The sequence below is a fragment of the Odocoileus virginianus genome, chromosome 17 (genome assembly GCF_023699985.2).
Source record: "Odocoileus virginianus isolate 20LAN1187 ecotype Illinois chromosome 17, Ovbor_1.2, whole genome shotgun sequence".
NCBI classification, from domain to species: domain Eukaryota; kingdom Metazoa; phylum Chordata; class Mammalia; order Artiodactyla; family Cervidae; genus Odocoileus; species Odocoileus virginianus.
Window position 1 is genome coordinate 19,881,970 of NC_069690.1, and position 13,817 is coordinate 19,895,786.

At 39.0% G+C, this 13,817-nt stretch overlaps 1 protein-coding gene and 1 non-coding gene across 4 annotated transcripts in view; both read right to left on the bottom strand.

Moving 5' to 3' along the window:
* SSH2 (slingshot protein phosphatase 2) overlaps nt 1–13,817 on the bottom strand; it is a 228,689-nt gene that overhangs the window by 172,331 nt on the left and 42,541 nt on the right. The window lies entirely within an intron of this gene.
* Nucleotides 10,564–10,709, bottom strand: LOC139039329 (small nucleolar RNA snoR136). Its single transcript, XR_011492644.1, has one exon. It is a non-coding gene; the product is annotated as a small nucleolar RNA snoR136 (small nucleolar RNA).

The window sequence follows — 13,817 nt, forward strand, 5'->3', positions numbered from 1 at the left end:
TTTATTTTAGAAATTGCACCTTTTCAACTCTTTCACCCATTTTGCCCACTCCCTGCTTCTGGCAACTACCAATCTGTTCTCTGTATCTATGAACTTAGTAAAAACATTATTTTAGTATGTACATGGTAAACAAGATTCCGAAGCTATTGGAGAATATTTGTTTTCTCCCCATCACTGTCCCCCACACCTCCTAGTTCTCTACAACCCCATTCCCAGAAGGAGTCACTATGCTAGTTTCTTGGGTATCTTTTCAGAGATATACTATACACATACCTGTTACATATGTACATATCCTTTCTCTAAAATACACAATGGAAACACACTGCATCTATTTTTCTGTTATTGCCTTTTAAACTTACCTTTGTTTAAAATGTTTAAAACTGTGGTAAAATAAAATTTATCATCTTAAATGTTTTTAAGTGTAGAGTTCACTAGTGTTAAGTATATTCACATTTTTGTTCAACCAATCTCTGGAACTTTTTCATCCTGCAAACTAAAACTCTATACCCATTAAAAAAAAATTACTCATCTCCCCCCAACCCCCGCCATAGCCCCTGGCATCCACTATTCTACTTCCTGTTTTTATGACTTTGATTACTCTAGATACCTCATATAAGTAGAATCATACAGTGTGCATCTTCTGAGACTGGCTTGTTGACACTTAGCATAATATCTTCAAGGTTCATCCATGTTGTAGCAGGCATCAGAATTACCTTCCCTTTTAAAGCTGAAAAATATTCCATTGTATGTATATGCCACATTTTATTTATCACTCATTCATCAAAGGACATTTACTTCATGATTTTGATGGCTCCATGATATTCCATTGTATATTAATAGATGTTCCATAATTTAGTTAATCAATCTCCTATTGTTAGATTCAGGTGACTTGTATTTATTTTCTCAATTGCTATATTATCACAGACTTGATGGCTTAAACAACACAAATTTAATCTCTTATAATTGCAGGGGTCAGGAGTCTGAAAATCAGAGTGATGGCCAACCCATGATCCTTCTGTAGACTCTAAGTTAGTGTTATGGACTGAAGTATTGCCCCCCAATCCTCCCAAATTTATACGTTGAAGTCCTAATCCTAAGTATCTCATAATGTGACTGTATCTGGAGAAGAGGTAATTAAATTAAAATGAGGTTATTAGGGTGGGCTTTCATCCAGTATCACTGGCATCCTTATAAGAGAAGAAAATCAGGACACAGGTACACACAGAGGAAAGATCATCTGCAGACACAGAAGACAGATCTACAAACCAAGGAGAGAGGCCTCAGAAAAAAACCAATCCTACTAACACCTTGATCTCTGACTCCCAGCTTCAGAACTTCGAGAAAATACGTTTCTGTTGTTAAGCCGCACTTGTTAGTTATGGGAGCCCTAGCAAACTAATACAGACAGAATACGCTTCCTTGTCTCTTCCAGAGTCCAGAAGCAATCTAGATTTCTTGGCTTGTGGCCCTTTTTCTCCCTCTTTCAAGTTAGCAAAAGTAGGTTGAGTATTTCTCAGATCACATCAGTCCAACCTCTTCTCTGTCTCCCTCTTCCATTTTTTAATTATCCTTATGTTGACACTGTCCCCTACTCTGATAACCCAGGATAATCTGCCTATTTTAAAGTCATCTGATTAACAACCTGAATTCCATCCAACTCTAATTTCCCCTCTTTACCATGTAACATAATATAGTCACAGGTTCACAGATGACAGCTCTTTTGGAGGAGCGCATTATTCTTATGCCTACCACAGAATCTTTTCTGCAACTTTTACTGGGGAAAACAACTGTGTTTTAGAATTTAATATTCACATCAGAATAGTGGGAAACACAAAATTAAGTGACCAAACAACACTAGAGCTATCTATGGCACTGGTAAAAAACTTCATTTGGTTTTGGGGATTTCCCTGGTGGTCCAGTGGTTAAGGGGGCTTCTCTGATATAGTTCAGTTGGTAAAGAATCCGCCTGCAATGCAGGAGACCCTGGTTTGATTCCTGGGTTGGGAAGATCCGCTGAGAAGGGATGAGCTATGCACACCAGTATTCTTGGGCTTCCCTGGTGGCTCGGCTGGTAAAGAAACCACCTGCAATGCAGGAGACCTGGGTTTGATCCCTGGGTTGGTAAGTTCCCTTGGAGAAGGGAGAGGCTACCCACTCCAGTATTCTGGCCTGGAGAATGCCATGGACCGTATACTCCATGGGGTCACAAAGAGTTGAACACGGCTGAGCGACTTTCACTTTCACTTCCAGTGGTTAAGACTTCCATGGCCAGGGGCACAGGTTTGATCCCTGGTGGGGGAATTTATCCTATATGCCACCTCAGGTGTGGCCAAAAAGACAGTCAGCTTATTTTTTTTTAAGTATATAGCACATGTAGTTCAATAAAAGCTATTTTTAAAAAAAGTTCACTATTCCATATTGTGCAGAAAAACCCAAATGAACTTCCTGGCCAACCCAGTATTTTGCACTTAAAGAGGATCTTAAAAACTTAGCAGCAACAGTAAAATATTTGAAATGGCTTTTTCTGGATAAGGAATTGGATTTGATCCAACCACAGTATTTTACACAAGCCTCTTTATAATCAATAGTACAGATTTGCAAGATAATTGCATAGTATTAAGGATATAATCCATGGCCAGTAATAATTAGACTGAATCAACCTGACAGTTTAAATGGAGTGAACTGGTGGTTTCTTCTTCTTAGTATCCATAGTTCCCGGCACATATATTTTCTAACCCTTACCTCACTCTACCATAATTACTTCTATACATACTGCTTCTCTGGCTGGAAGGGGGAACTTCTCAAGTTGTATCTCTAGAGCCTGGCACAGAGTAACATTCAATAAATGTTCAATGAATGAATAAGTGACTTAGCATTAGTCATCACAATTCTTCTTTGTTGCCAATAACAATAATACAAACTAAGATGAGCTAAAATCTTTGTGTATAGTTCTGGTTTAGAGACCAATAGTCTTCATGACCCTAAACACATGATGTTTGTTCTTTAATTAGTCATAGTAGTAACAGCTCTTACTGAAGAGCCAACTGTTACATGAGACACTGCCTCCCTTGGGCTCCAAGTCAACATGGAGTCTTTAAGCCAAAAGAGCATCTCCTTTTCTCAGAGGTACTTAGCAGATTGGCTTGTCAGTGGCTGAGACTGTCCAAGGATTCATGGCACAGGACTTCCTAACTCCGGCTTGCAGTTAGTCCATTTCATCTGAAAAGGTACTGTGGCTCTCTACACTCTGTATCTAATTTACAGCCTTTTATAGTAAGCATCACAGGCTTATTTCATTATCACTTCCCCTTTCAGAAATAATCTCTCAATCTAAATTTTCACCACCCTTCAAAGCACCACTCAAATCCCAGAATTTCAGGAAGCTTCAAAATGATGACTTCAGCCTCACTGATCTCCCTCTCCTCTGAGCCTTCATGGGCTTGGTAGGGGTTAGCAAACTACAGCCCGTTTTAACATGGCCAGTAAGTTAAGAATGGTTTTCACATTTTTAAATGGTTGTTTTGTTTACAGAAAAGGCAAAGAAGAATATGCAACACAGACCATTTAAGGCTGGCAAAACCTAAACTTTTACTGTCAGGCTTTTAACAGAAAAAGTTTGTTAAACTTTTTAATCCCTGACCTAGAGCACACAATCCAATTCAGCCTAATGATAAACTGGGGCTCCCCTGGTGGCTCAGTAGTCAAGAACCCACCTGCCAATGCAGGTGACAGAGGTTCAATCCCTGGGTCTGGAAGGTCCCCTGGGGCAGGAAAGGGCGACCTGCTCCAGTACTCTTTCTTGCCTGGGGATCCTACAGACAGAGGAGCATGGTCCAAGGGGTCACGAAAGAGCTGGACATGACTTATCGACTAACAATAACAATAATGATAAACTGCCTAGAACTGTCTCTAATCTTTGTATGGATCATAGTTTTATCTCCCTATAATTTTACTGAGATATAACTGACATATAACATTAGTTTAAGGAGTTATGACATAATGACTTGACATATGGATATTCCGTAGATCTAGGTTTTGCTTTTAATTCTTTGAATATTCACTTATGATAGTATTTCAGATCCTCTGCAAATGCCACATGACTTGTACCAGCAAATTCACACCCTCACACAGAGATAATTTGAATATATTTTTTTAAAGCCCACCAAATCCTGTGATCTCCATGAAGTTTGGTTTCTTTTATATTCTTTTCCTGATATAACCATCTGTCCTACAAGGACATGTTTCTGAAATAGAAAAATCCCTATTTTACAAAAAGCAGTAATTCTCAAAGTGTGGTGCCCAGACCACCAGGCGATGCCTCACTTGTAAACTGGTTAGGCTCCATTCTAGACCAACAAAAATAGGAAATTTTTGGTTAGGACCCAGAAATGTGCTTTTTAACAAGCACTCCATGTGATTCTGATACACATGAAATATACGTTGAAGTCTGAGGGCCAGTGAACTAAAGTATTTGCATCTGTAGATAGCACTTAAATCACCACTTTAGGTCCAAAATGATGGAATCGTATCACTCCAAAACTAACTCTTGAGAGCAAAACCAACAAAGGAGGAAGTGCACAGTGAGACGGAAACGCAGTTATTCATATGCACAGGTTACTCAATTCACATAAAGGAGCATTACCTGTATCCAGTGAATGCCTATATAAGGTAATTAAGCTTAGGTACTATGATGGCTTCTGAAAAGTAATCACCTACAGAAGAACAAATTAATAAACAAGAAGTAAGTTCATAAACACAGATAAAAGCAAGGAAGCTGGGGGCTGGGGGTAGATGTTCAACCTCTGCTGCAAGCCCACAAAAAGAATTAGAGTTTCAGCTGCAATTCAGAACTTCAAGACTGGAATCTCAAGATACAAAAGAAAACTTTTGGATTTACGTCTCTAGTTGCTAGTTAAGCGGCTCAAAAATTGATATGTAATCTATAGAGACTGGTGTGTCTCAATTTAGGCAAACCAAATATTATTTCCCATTTTTGGTTAGGCTTCTGCTATTGACAAATTAGCTGCTTATTCTCCTCCTGTTCTGTGTAGGAGTTAAAAAAAAAATAACCAATTCTGTCAACTTCATGAGCTGACAGCAGGCTAAAAAAACAAGGAGGTACAGAAAGCTTAACTCCACATCTGCCAAAAGCATACAATTCTTGTCGACCCCCATTTATTTGTAAATCACCCTGCACATTATCTTACATCCTTTAACACTTCAAAATTCTAATTTTTTATTTCTCTCCTCAGACCAATGTATGAGCGGTTTCTGTGGTTTAAATACAATTATTAATCACACCAATCCCTCTCCCCGCTACACACACACTTAAAACTTTTTGTGTGTAGCTTAATTTGAAACCTGGGCTTTGACAGTGAATTGAGTTTTAGAGATGCTAATGTGTATACCATGTAATATGACCACTGCATGCTTCTGCAGAGTGTGCATAGAGGTGAAGCTCTTTATTCCTTTGGGAAACGCAGGTTTGAAGAGCAAAGACAAGGCTATTTCAGAGAAAGTAGGGGAATTCAGGAAACAAGAGGAATTTGAAGACAAGAAGACACTGAGTAAGAAATGGGAGAAAAGCCTCCTTGGACAATTGTCTGAGGATGTGTGCCAGGAAAGAAAGATTGCTGTTACAGAGATAGAGTCCTGAGACATTACCAAGTCAGGTTTCAGATGATTGTGAAAAGCACAGTTTTTACTGAGAACCAAGGATTAGACCTATTTCCCAGTGAGTAAAGAGCTTGATTCCTTCTGCAATAAATAAGAGAGCCAAAAGATTTAGCTCTAGTCCTGGAGGGAGAATCTAGGTTGATAGCAATGAAGGCTAGAGATATCTAACAGGCTGAACTGGGGGTAAAATAAGCCATGATTTGTAAATAATTTCCTATAGCATTCTGGCCACAAGATCTTCACAATGCACAAAGGGCATTTTTGCATTCTAATTGATAAACTGGACTATGACGAGAGAAGCTGCCCAGAAGCTGAAAGGTTGTACACCTCAGGTTATCATCTTCTGAAGAAATTCCTTCTAGATAGTTACACCAACAGTTCAAACTATCCAAGGGGAACATCACCTGAATGTCATTTTGGAGCTCTTCTTTCTTGATCCAAACTCTCAACAAGTGCTAAAAAAAATCACATTCAGCTTCGGGTATGGCAAAGGTAGGGCCTACCTGTCACAATACTTGTATTCACAAAGCTGTTAAAGGCAGTTCAGTTCAGTTCAGTTGCTCAGTCATGTCTGACACTTTGGGACCCCATGGATTGTAGCATACCAGGCTTCCCTGTCCATCACCAACTTCTGGAGCTTGCTCAAACTCATGTCCATTTAAAGGCAAGAGAAGCCCAATTACAGAATCTGTCCTAATCTGTCTTTTTCTCTTCCGTCACCCACGTTTCAACAGCTGACATCATAGTGAGATTGCCAGAGTCCTTGGGGAAAACTCATACAAATCAGAGACAAAGTGATCACATCCAATTTCATTTCCACCAGAGAATTCTGACAAGGGTCCCTTATCACATACCAGTCTTGGGCCTGTGGAGTCCTCCCCACTCCTCTTAGTGAGGAAAAAAGAATTCTCAGCCCCTCTTATCCAGCACCATAAAAAATAGTCTGGAAAAATGGGACTTTGTGGAGGGCTAATATCAGCTCAGAGCTGACTACAAGCTGAGCAATGAAAGGAAACAAGCAGAGAGATGAGAGTGGAAATGTCTCAGAGATTCCAGACATAAAACAGCATGCTCCAGAGCCAGAAGGGCAGGAGAAGCTGGAGGGAAGAACCCATCAAAAAAAGATGGCATGTCTCTAAGTTCAGTTTCCACTTTAGAAAAAGAATTTTAGAAATAAATTCAGAAATTGCTTCACGAGCCAGAGATTCCAGGGCAATGGTCAATACCCAGGGGGTCTTATCTCCTAAACCACAATTGGAAGACATCTTAAGAGCCACTGTGAGAAACTCCCAAAAGCTAAAGTGATCCAGGGGATCCAATAACAAAGGAGTGTCTCCTACAACCAATTATGTTGGTTACCCTAATTCCAAGCCAATGCGTTAGTTGCTCAGTCGTGTCTGACTCTTGTGACCCCATGGACTGCAGCCTACCAGGCTCCTCTGTCCATGGGTTCCCAAGCAAGAATATTAGAGTGGGCTGCTATTCCCTTCTCCAGGGGATCTTTCCAACCCAGGGATCAAACTTGGACTTCCTGCATTGCAGGCAGGTTCTCTACCATCTGAGCCACCAGGAAAGCCCAAACAAGCCAACCATGCCTTAAAGAAGAGATTGCTGGTTAGTCAAAGCTCACATCTGAGGTAGGGATCCACCACCAGCGACAGAGCTATCCTCTTGCAGTAGTCCTCGATCCAGATGAGTTGGCTTCTAAGCCATCTCGAGTGTTTCCACTGGGCTCATGGCAGTTTTCCAGCTGCTGTGTGTCCTTATGGAGGCCAGAGGGAAACACCTTGGGTCCTTAAGCTTCAGGCCAAAGCGAAGAGCTAGGACATGGATTTTGTCCCAACTGACAGAAGCAAGGATACTAGAGACTCAAGAGGAGAATATCAAGGATGAATGAAGGATTGGGGAACTCACAAGGGAAGAGTTACTCTGCTTAGGCCAGGGGGTTAGAGACCCTTGTGAACAAAACCCTCCTGTTACTTTCTCAGAAGGGAGTTCCTCTGAAAAGACACTTGCAGAAAAGGATGAGTTGCTTTTGACAGTGGCTTTTTCTTAAGAATAGAGGCAAAGTGTAGGGAAGTCCCCTGTAGAAATCAAAGTCCACATCAACCTCTGCACAGAGCCCAGGCCCAGTTGAAACCACAGCCCTTTACCTATCCCTGGGCAGCAGGAGCACGTACTAAAGCACCAGAATGTATGATAGTCATTATCCTGACCCTAGAGAACACCTGGAGCTTACGCATGGACTTCTTGCATGGGACATGTCAGCACAAGAAGAACTCCAGGCCCATGTAGGGGCCCTAAGCAAAGCAAAGTGACAAGCGCCACGTCTTATACATCAGTCAGGTTCTGACAGCCACAGTTGTCTGAGCCTGGTCTGGGCTGGCAGAAATAGGGATATTCCAGCATAAAATCCACTCCTAGGAGAAAAATTTCTCTAAAAGAAAACATTAATTCCATGTAAAGAAATATCTTAGTTCTCATGTTAACATATCCTCTAAAGATGATGGAATCTGTTCCTCATAACCAAGGAAATTGTTTTCAATATACTAGTTTCTTCTAACTGGAGAAACAAAATAAAACAAACAAGCAAAAACTTGAGAAGGCTTAGACTGGGGAGTTATCCTAGGCCCATTTTGCTATTCTCACTGTTCCTGCTCTCTGCTGCTGCCGTGTCGCTTCAGTTGTGTCTGACTCTGTGAGACCCCATAGACTACGGCCCACCAGGCTCCCCCGTCCCTGGGATTCTCCAGGCAAGAACACTGGAGTGGGTTGCCATTTCCTCCTCCAATGCATGAAAGTGAAAAGCGAAAGTGTAGTCGCTCAGTCGTGTCCAACTCTTAGCGACCCCATGGACTGCGGCCCACCAGGCTCCTCTGTCCATGGGATTTTCCAGGCAAGAACACTGGAGTGGGGTGCCATTGCCTTTTCTGTCCCGCTCTCTAGATGGAGAATAATGGTACGAGAACATTGGTATTCTTGATTGGTATTTAAACCAATCTTAGAAAATTATTGTTTAAAATACAGTAATTTACTATCATCCCTTTGCCACAACAAAATAATTCCATTAGAAAGGGCACCAGCCCATCAAGAAATGCAATGGAATCTTACACCCTCCAGAAACTTTAAATTTGGATCACATTTTCTGTAAGTCCTCAAATGAATGTTAATTAGCTCATTAGCTCATATGTATGTCAAAGGTATGTGGTTGAAAAGATTCAAAGTAAAAAATCACCCTACTGTAGTGTTGCATTCCCACTGGGAGTTACAAAACAAAAATCTCCACTATGGAAAACCCAAATTTTAAGGTCCAACTTGAGTAGAAATCAGACTAGAAAATGTAACTGAAAATGTAAAAAATAACTTCTTCTGATTAAAAGTTTCTAATTTAAAATTACTGAAGCAACGCCCTTTCTTCTCTAATCCTCAAATAACTACAAATTGAAATAAATGGATAGACCGCTCTCATGTTCTGAAGTTCTTAGTTGTCTGCTTAAAAGATAAGAAACATTTTTATATTTTGATAAAATAAAAATGCAAAATAAAAGGTCACTTGTGGTTCATAAAAGTCCCTTCTCCGAGGACTGTTCATAATTCACATCTAGCCAAGTAACACCACTCAGTATACCCAGCTTCCTCCATTCTGAACAATCAGTGAAGAAACTTTAAAATTTTCTTACTGAAAGTTATACAGGTTTCTGTATATGTTGTAGCATTAGAGTTTTAGTGACAGATTTCCTTAGACAATTATTTCCCACTTACTCCTAAATCTATGTTGTTGCGTAGTTGCTAAGCTGTATACAACTCTTGCAACCCCATGGACTGTAGCTTGCCAGGCTCCTCTGTCCATGGGATTTTCCAGGCAAGAATACTGGAGTGGGTTGCAAATCCCTTCTCCAGGGGCTCGTTCTGACCCAGGGATTGTACCTGTGTCTTCTGCTTGGCAGGCGGATTCTTTACTGCTGAACCACCAGAGAAGCCCTTCTAAATCTATACAGGGCCTCATAAATTTGCCATTTCCCTCACTACAGAATCTTGAGAAGGAAGTGAGCACTTCCTTTGAAATTCTGAAAGTTTTGGTTTGTTTAGGGGGAAAAGTGTAGTTACTTTCTGTCGCACTTGGCCAAAGGGCAGCTGGGAATCTCATGTTCTCCCTGCAAGCCCCTTGGCAACAAATCACAGTCGGTAAATCTCCCCCCAAACACAGTAATAAACCAGCTTCAACTCCCTTTTTTTTTTTCCAAACTGCAGGCTGAGAGAACCATGAACAGCTTATGAAATCAATTCAGTGATTTGCAGCGACATAGCTTTTTTTTTAAAAAACTGGAATAGCATAGAAAATATCAGAGTACATTGGATGAAAAAAGACAAAGAACAGTTTCATGAAACTTCTGTTTTAGATATGCATGCAAGAACACCTACAAAAGCAGATTAGGTCATAATGTAAAATGTATTTCTTAATGCGGATCTCAGTCATAAGAATTTGAAAGCTACTCCTCTAGTCTACAAGTTTCATGAGGAAAAAGATCAAGTGTATCTAATTCACTCATTCTATATACCCAGCAACTGCATATAGGGCCTGGTATTTATAACAAGCACTCAATTAGTATTTGTTGGCTGACTTCAATATGCATTCTTACATTATTAATACTGTGGTCTATAAATCAAAATTTGTATTGAATATAAGTAATTAGATAATACTTTTTATGGGGCACTAAAAAAAAAATAACATTTGATGAGCAAATTCAACAATTTCTTCCTTACCTGCTCTCTCTGACTGATGTGCTAAACAAATGGTAGATCCCAGAAGGAAAGAGAGAAGGCAAGATCTTGCTTGGGAACTGACAAACTAAATGATTACCCTGAGGATAAGTTCGGCCAACATGGACTTATGATCTTCCTATGTACATATTCTGACATAATAAGCACAGACTTGTACAGCAAGAAAAACACAGAATTTAGAATCAGAAGACATAAAGACACCTAAAGAGTAAATGACCTTAGGCAAATGGTTTTAACTCCTCTGAGCCTAATTTCATCAACTGGGAATACAAGTTGTGACAACTATAAATGGTTACCAAAATATAGGAGTAACTTCTAGAAGAATATATAGGAGAAAATCCTTACAGCACTGGGTTAGGCAAAGATTTAATGATGCAAAAAGCACAAATTATAAAATAAAAAAATAATAAAATGGATTTCAACAGAAGTAAAAGCTTTTTGCTCTCTGAAAAATACACTTAAGAAAAACAAAAAAATAATCTACAACTGTAGATAAATTTCACAAATTGGGATAAATATTGGTGAAATACGTCTGACAAAGTGTTTGTGAACAGAACTGTTGTTGCTGTTGTTGTTTAGTTGCTAAGTCATGTCCAACCCTTTTGAGACCCCATGGACTGTAGCCTGCCAGACTCCTCTGTCCATAGGATTTCCCAGGCAAGCATACTAGAGTGGGTTATCACTTCCTTCTCCAGAGGATCTTTCTGACCCAGTGATCGAACCCATGTCTCCTGCACTGCAGGCAGATTCTTTACCATTGAGCCACCCAGGGAAGCCTACCTGTAATTTTTACCTTGATACAAAATGAAGAGGTAGTCTTTCTTATGATGGATATAAGGCAAATGAAGAATCTTTCATGGGTGAACTCTAATTGTACACAGAGTCTTCTTATGACATCACAGGGTGGCAAGTAAGTAGTCTTGAGACTTTCTGAAGTTGTAAGATTCCCTTAAGCATTTCTAAAACTACTCACATGAGAAGGAAGGGAAGCAATATATGGAATTTTAGGAATGAAACTCTGGCTAATGGGGTTATGGGGCATCTGAGAAGTCACGGGATAGGTCTGGCTTTCTCAGAGGGGAGGCTGCAATTTTTTTTATTTCCAACATCTGCTATTAAAATTAGTTCTGCACAAATGTCTGCAGATGCAGAGCAGCTGGCAGTTTTGCCTGCATTTTGCCCATTGGTAGAGCATCAGCAAGTCAATGAAGAAGGGCTGTTGAATTTTCCAATTGTTGTCCAGTCTTTTCAGAGAACTGGCAAATTTATGTTCTGGAACACTGGATTCGGACTGTTAATATCCTACTGAACACTAGTTAGAGCTGGAGATATTCGTAGTGGAAATGAAAGTTTACATCTAGTCTCTGGAGATAATAAGACTTGAAAATACACTCTCTTACAGCCATATTCGCAAATCTTTTTTATATCCATGTGGAATGAAGGTATACTATCCTATCTACATTAGTGCTTTCTGACTCATTTGATTTTTCTAAAGAAATCAGAAAATAAACATGTCCTACCTCATTAGTTAATAAAAAATGCAAAATAAAACAATTTTCATCCTTTAGGCTGGAAAAAATAAGAGACTATCCAAGTTTCCAAAGCTCTGAAGGAAAAGAGGAAGAAGAACTCTTACCTCCCAATGGCTGGGAGTATAAAATAGTAAAATTTTTCTCCAAAGTAATATGATATTGCACCAAAAATCTCGAAGATATTCCTCATCTCAGACAGAAAATTCCAGAATTTATTTTAAAGAAATAATCAGGGATGTATATAAAGATTTATATATAAAAAAAAAAAAGAAATAGAATCACAGATGTAGAAAATCTTATGGTTACCAAGGGGGAACTGGAGGGAGGGATAAATTGGGAGATTGGGATTAATATAGACATACTACTATACATAAAATAGATAACTAATAAGGACCAATGTATAGCACAGGGAACTCAATACTTTGTAATGGCCTATATGGGAAAAGACTTAAAAAAGAGTGCATATATGTGTATATATATATAACTGATTCACTTTGCAATATGGCAGAAAGTAACACAGCATCATAAATTAACTATACTCCAAAAAAATTTTAAGATTTATGTACAAAATATTCCCTATAGAATTATATATATATATTGCAACTCGAATATTCAACAGGTAAACAGTTAAATTATAGCATGTTGAAATGAGTATCTTAGCAAAACACAAGGAGAGTCTTATTTCAGCTAAATCCTTTAATATGTCTGAAACAGTTTTTTTTTTCCATTTATTTTTATTAGTTGGTGAATCAGTTTTTAAAATCAGAAAAACAGTGATGAAAAGCAGTGGTCCATCAGAGATGCTTGGTTTTTAAAGTGACAAAAGGCTAACACAATTTCTTTTGAATTACGTACATGTTGGTTTTAGACTAATTATAGCTCTGATTCTAGAAAGCTGAGAGTTTAGAGCTTTAAACTTGTTTGAGCATCTCACAATAGGAATTGGTGACTATTAGTACCCACTGGACATAATCGCACAGTACAACATTAGCATGAAAACTTGTCTCCCATCCAAGAAACAATACAATAGCAACAATAAAAATCAGTATATACTCATATGCCTCGAGACTACATTAAAAAAGAAAAGTCAACGCTCCCTCTCCCAGCAAAAAAGGGTGATAATATTTACATACAGTTAGGTGGGTACAGGAACAACTAGAAATAGATCTCTCACAACATGGTGATATGGAGCACAAAAGGAGGGCTTATAGCGTAGGTGGAAATTCTTAGTAGCCGAAAGTATATTTTTTTTGGCATAGTTAGGTACAAATAATAAGACTCAGAAATGCTTCATGTTTGAGAGAAGAATTTTAAAAAATCAATTTTGGTGAGTTTTAGAGCTACAGCATTAATGAAACACACAAGCAAGCCAACAAGCAAGCAAAACAAAATATCTATACTTATTAATGGGTTACCTAAAAACCTAAGAGAAATGGAACTGGGTAGGTTGGCTTTTAATACAATTTTTTAAAATAGGCTTTAAAATGTATAAGGGGCTCAAAAATCTCTAAAGAAACATGTGGAACAAACACATAGAAATAAATCACACACATCCTCCTCTCCTCCCCACCCCATTAATACTGTTTTTAGAAGAGGTTATTGACAAAAACACCAACTGACTGACTTAGAAACAAGTTTCTAGGAAAGTTCTTCAGATATTTGATATTTGGCCCAGTTTCTTTTACTTTCCACATCTATACTCTCTTAAAAAAGAAGTGTTTGGGCTTGCCCGGTGGCTCAGTGGTAAAGAATCACCTGCCAATGCAGGAGACGTGGGTTGGATCCCAGATCTGGGGACATCCCACATACCGCAGGGTAACTAAGCTT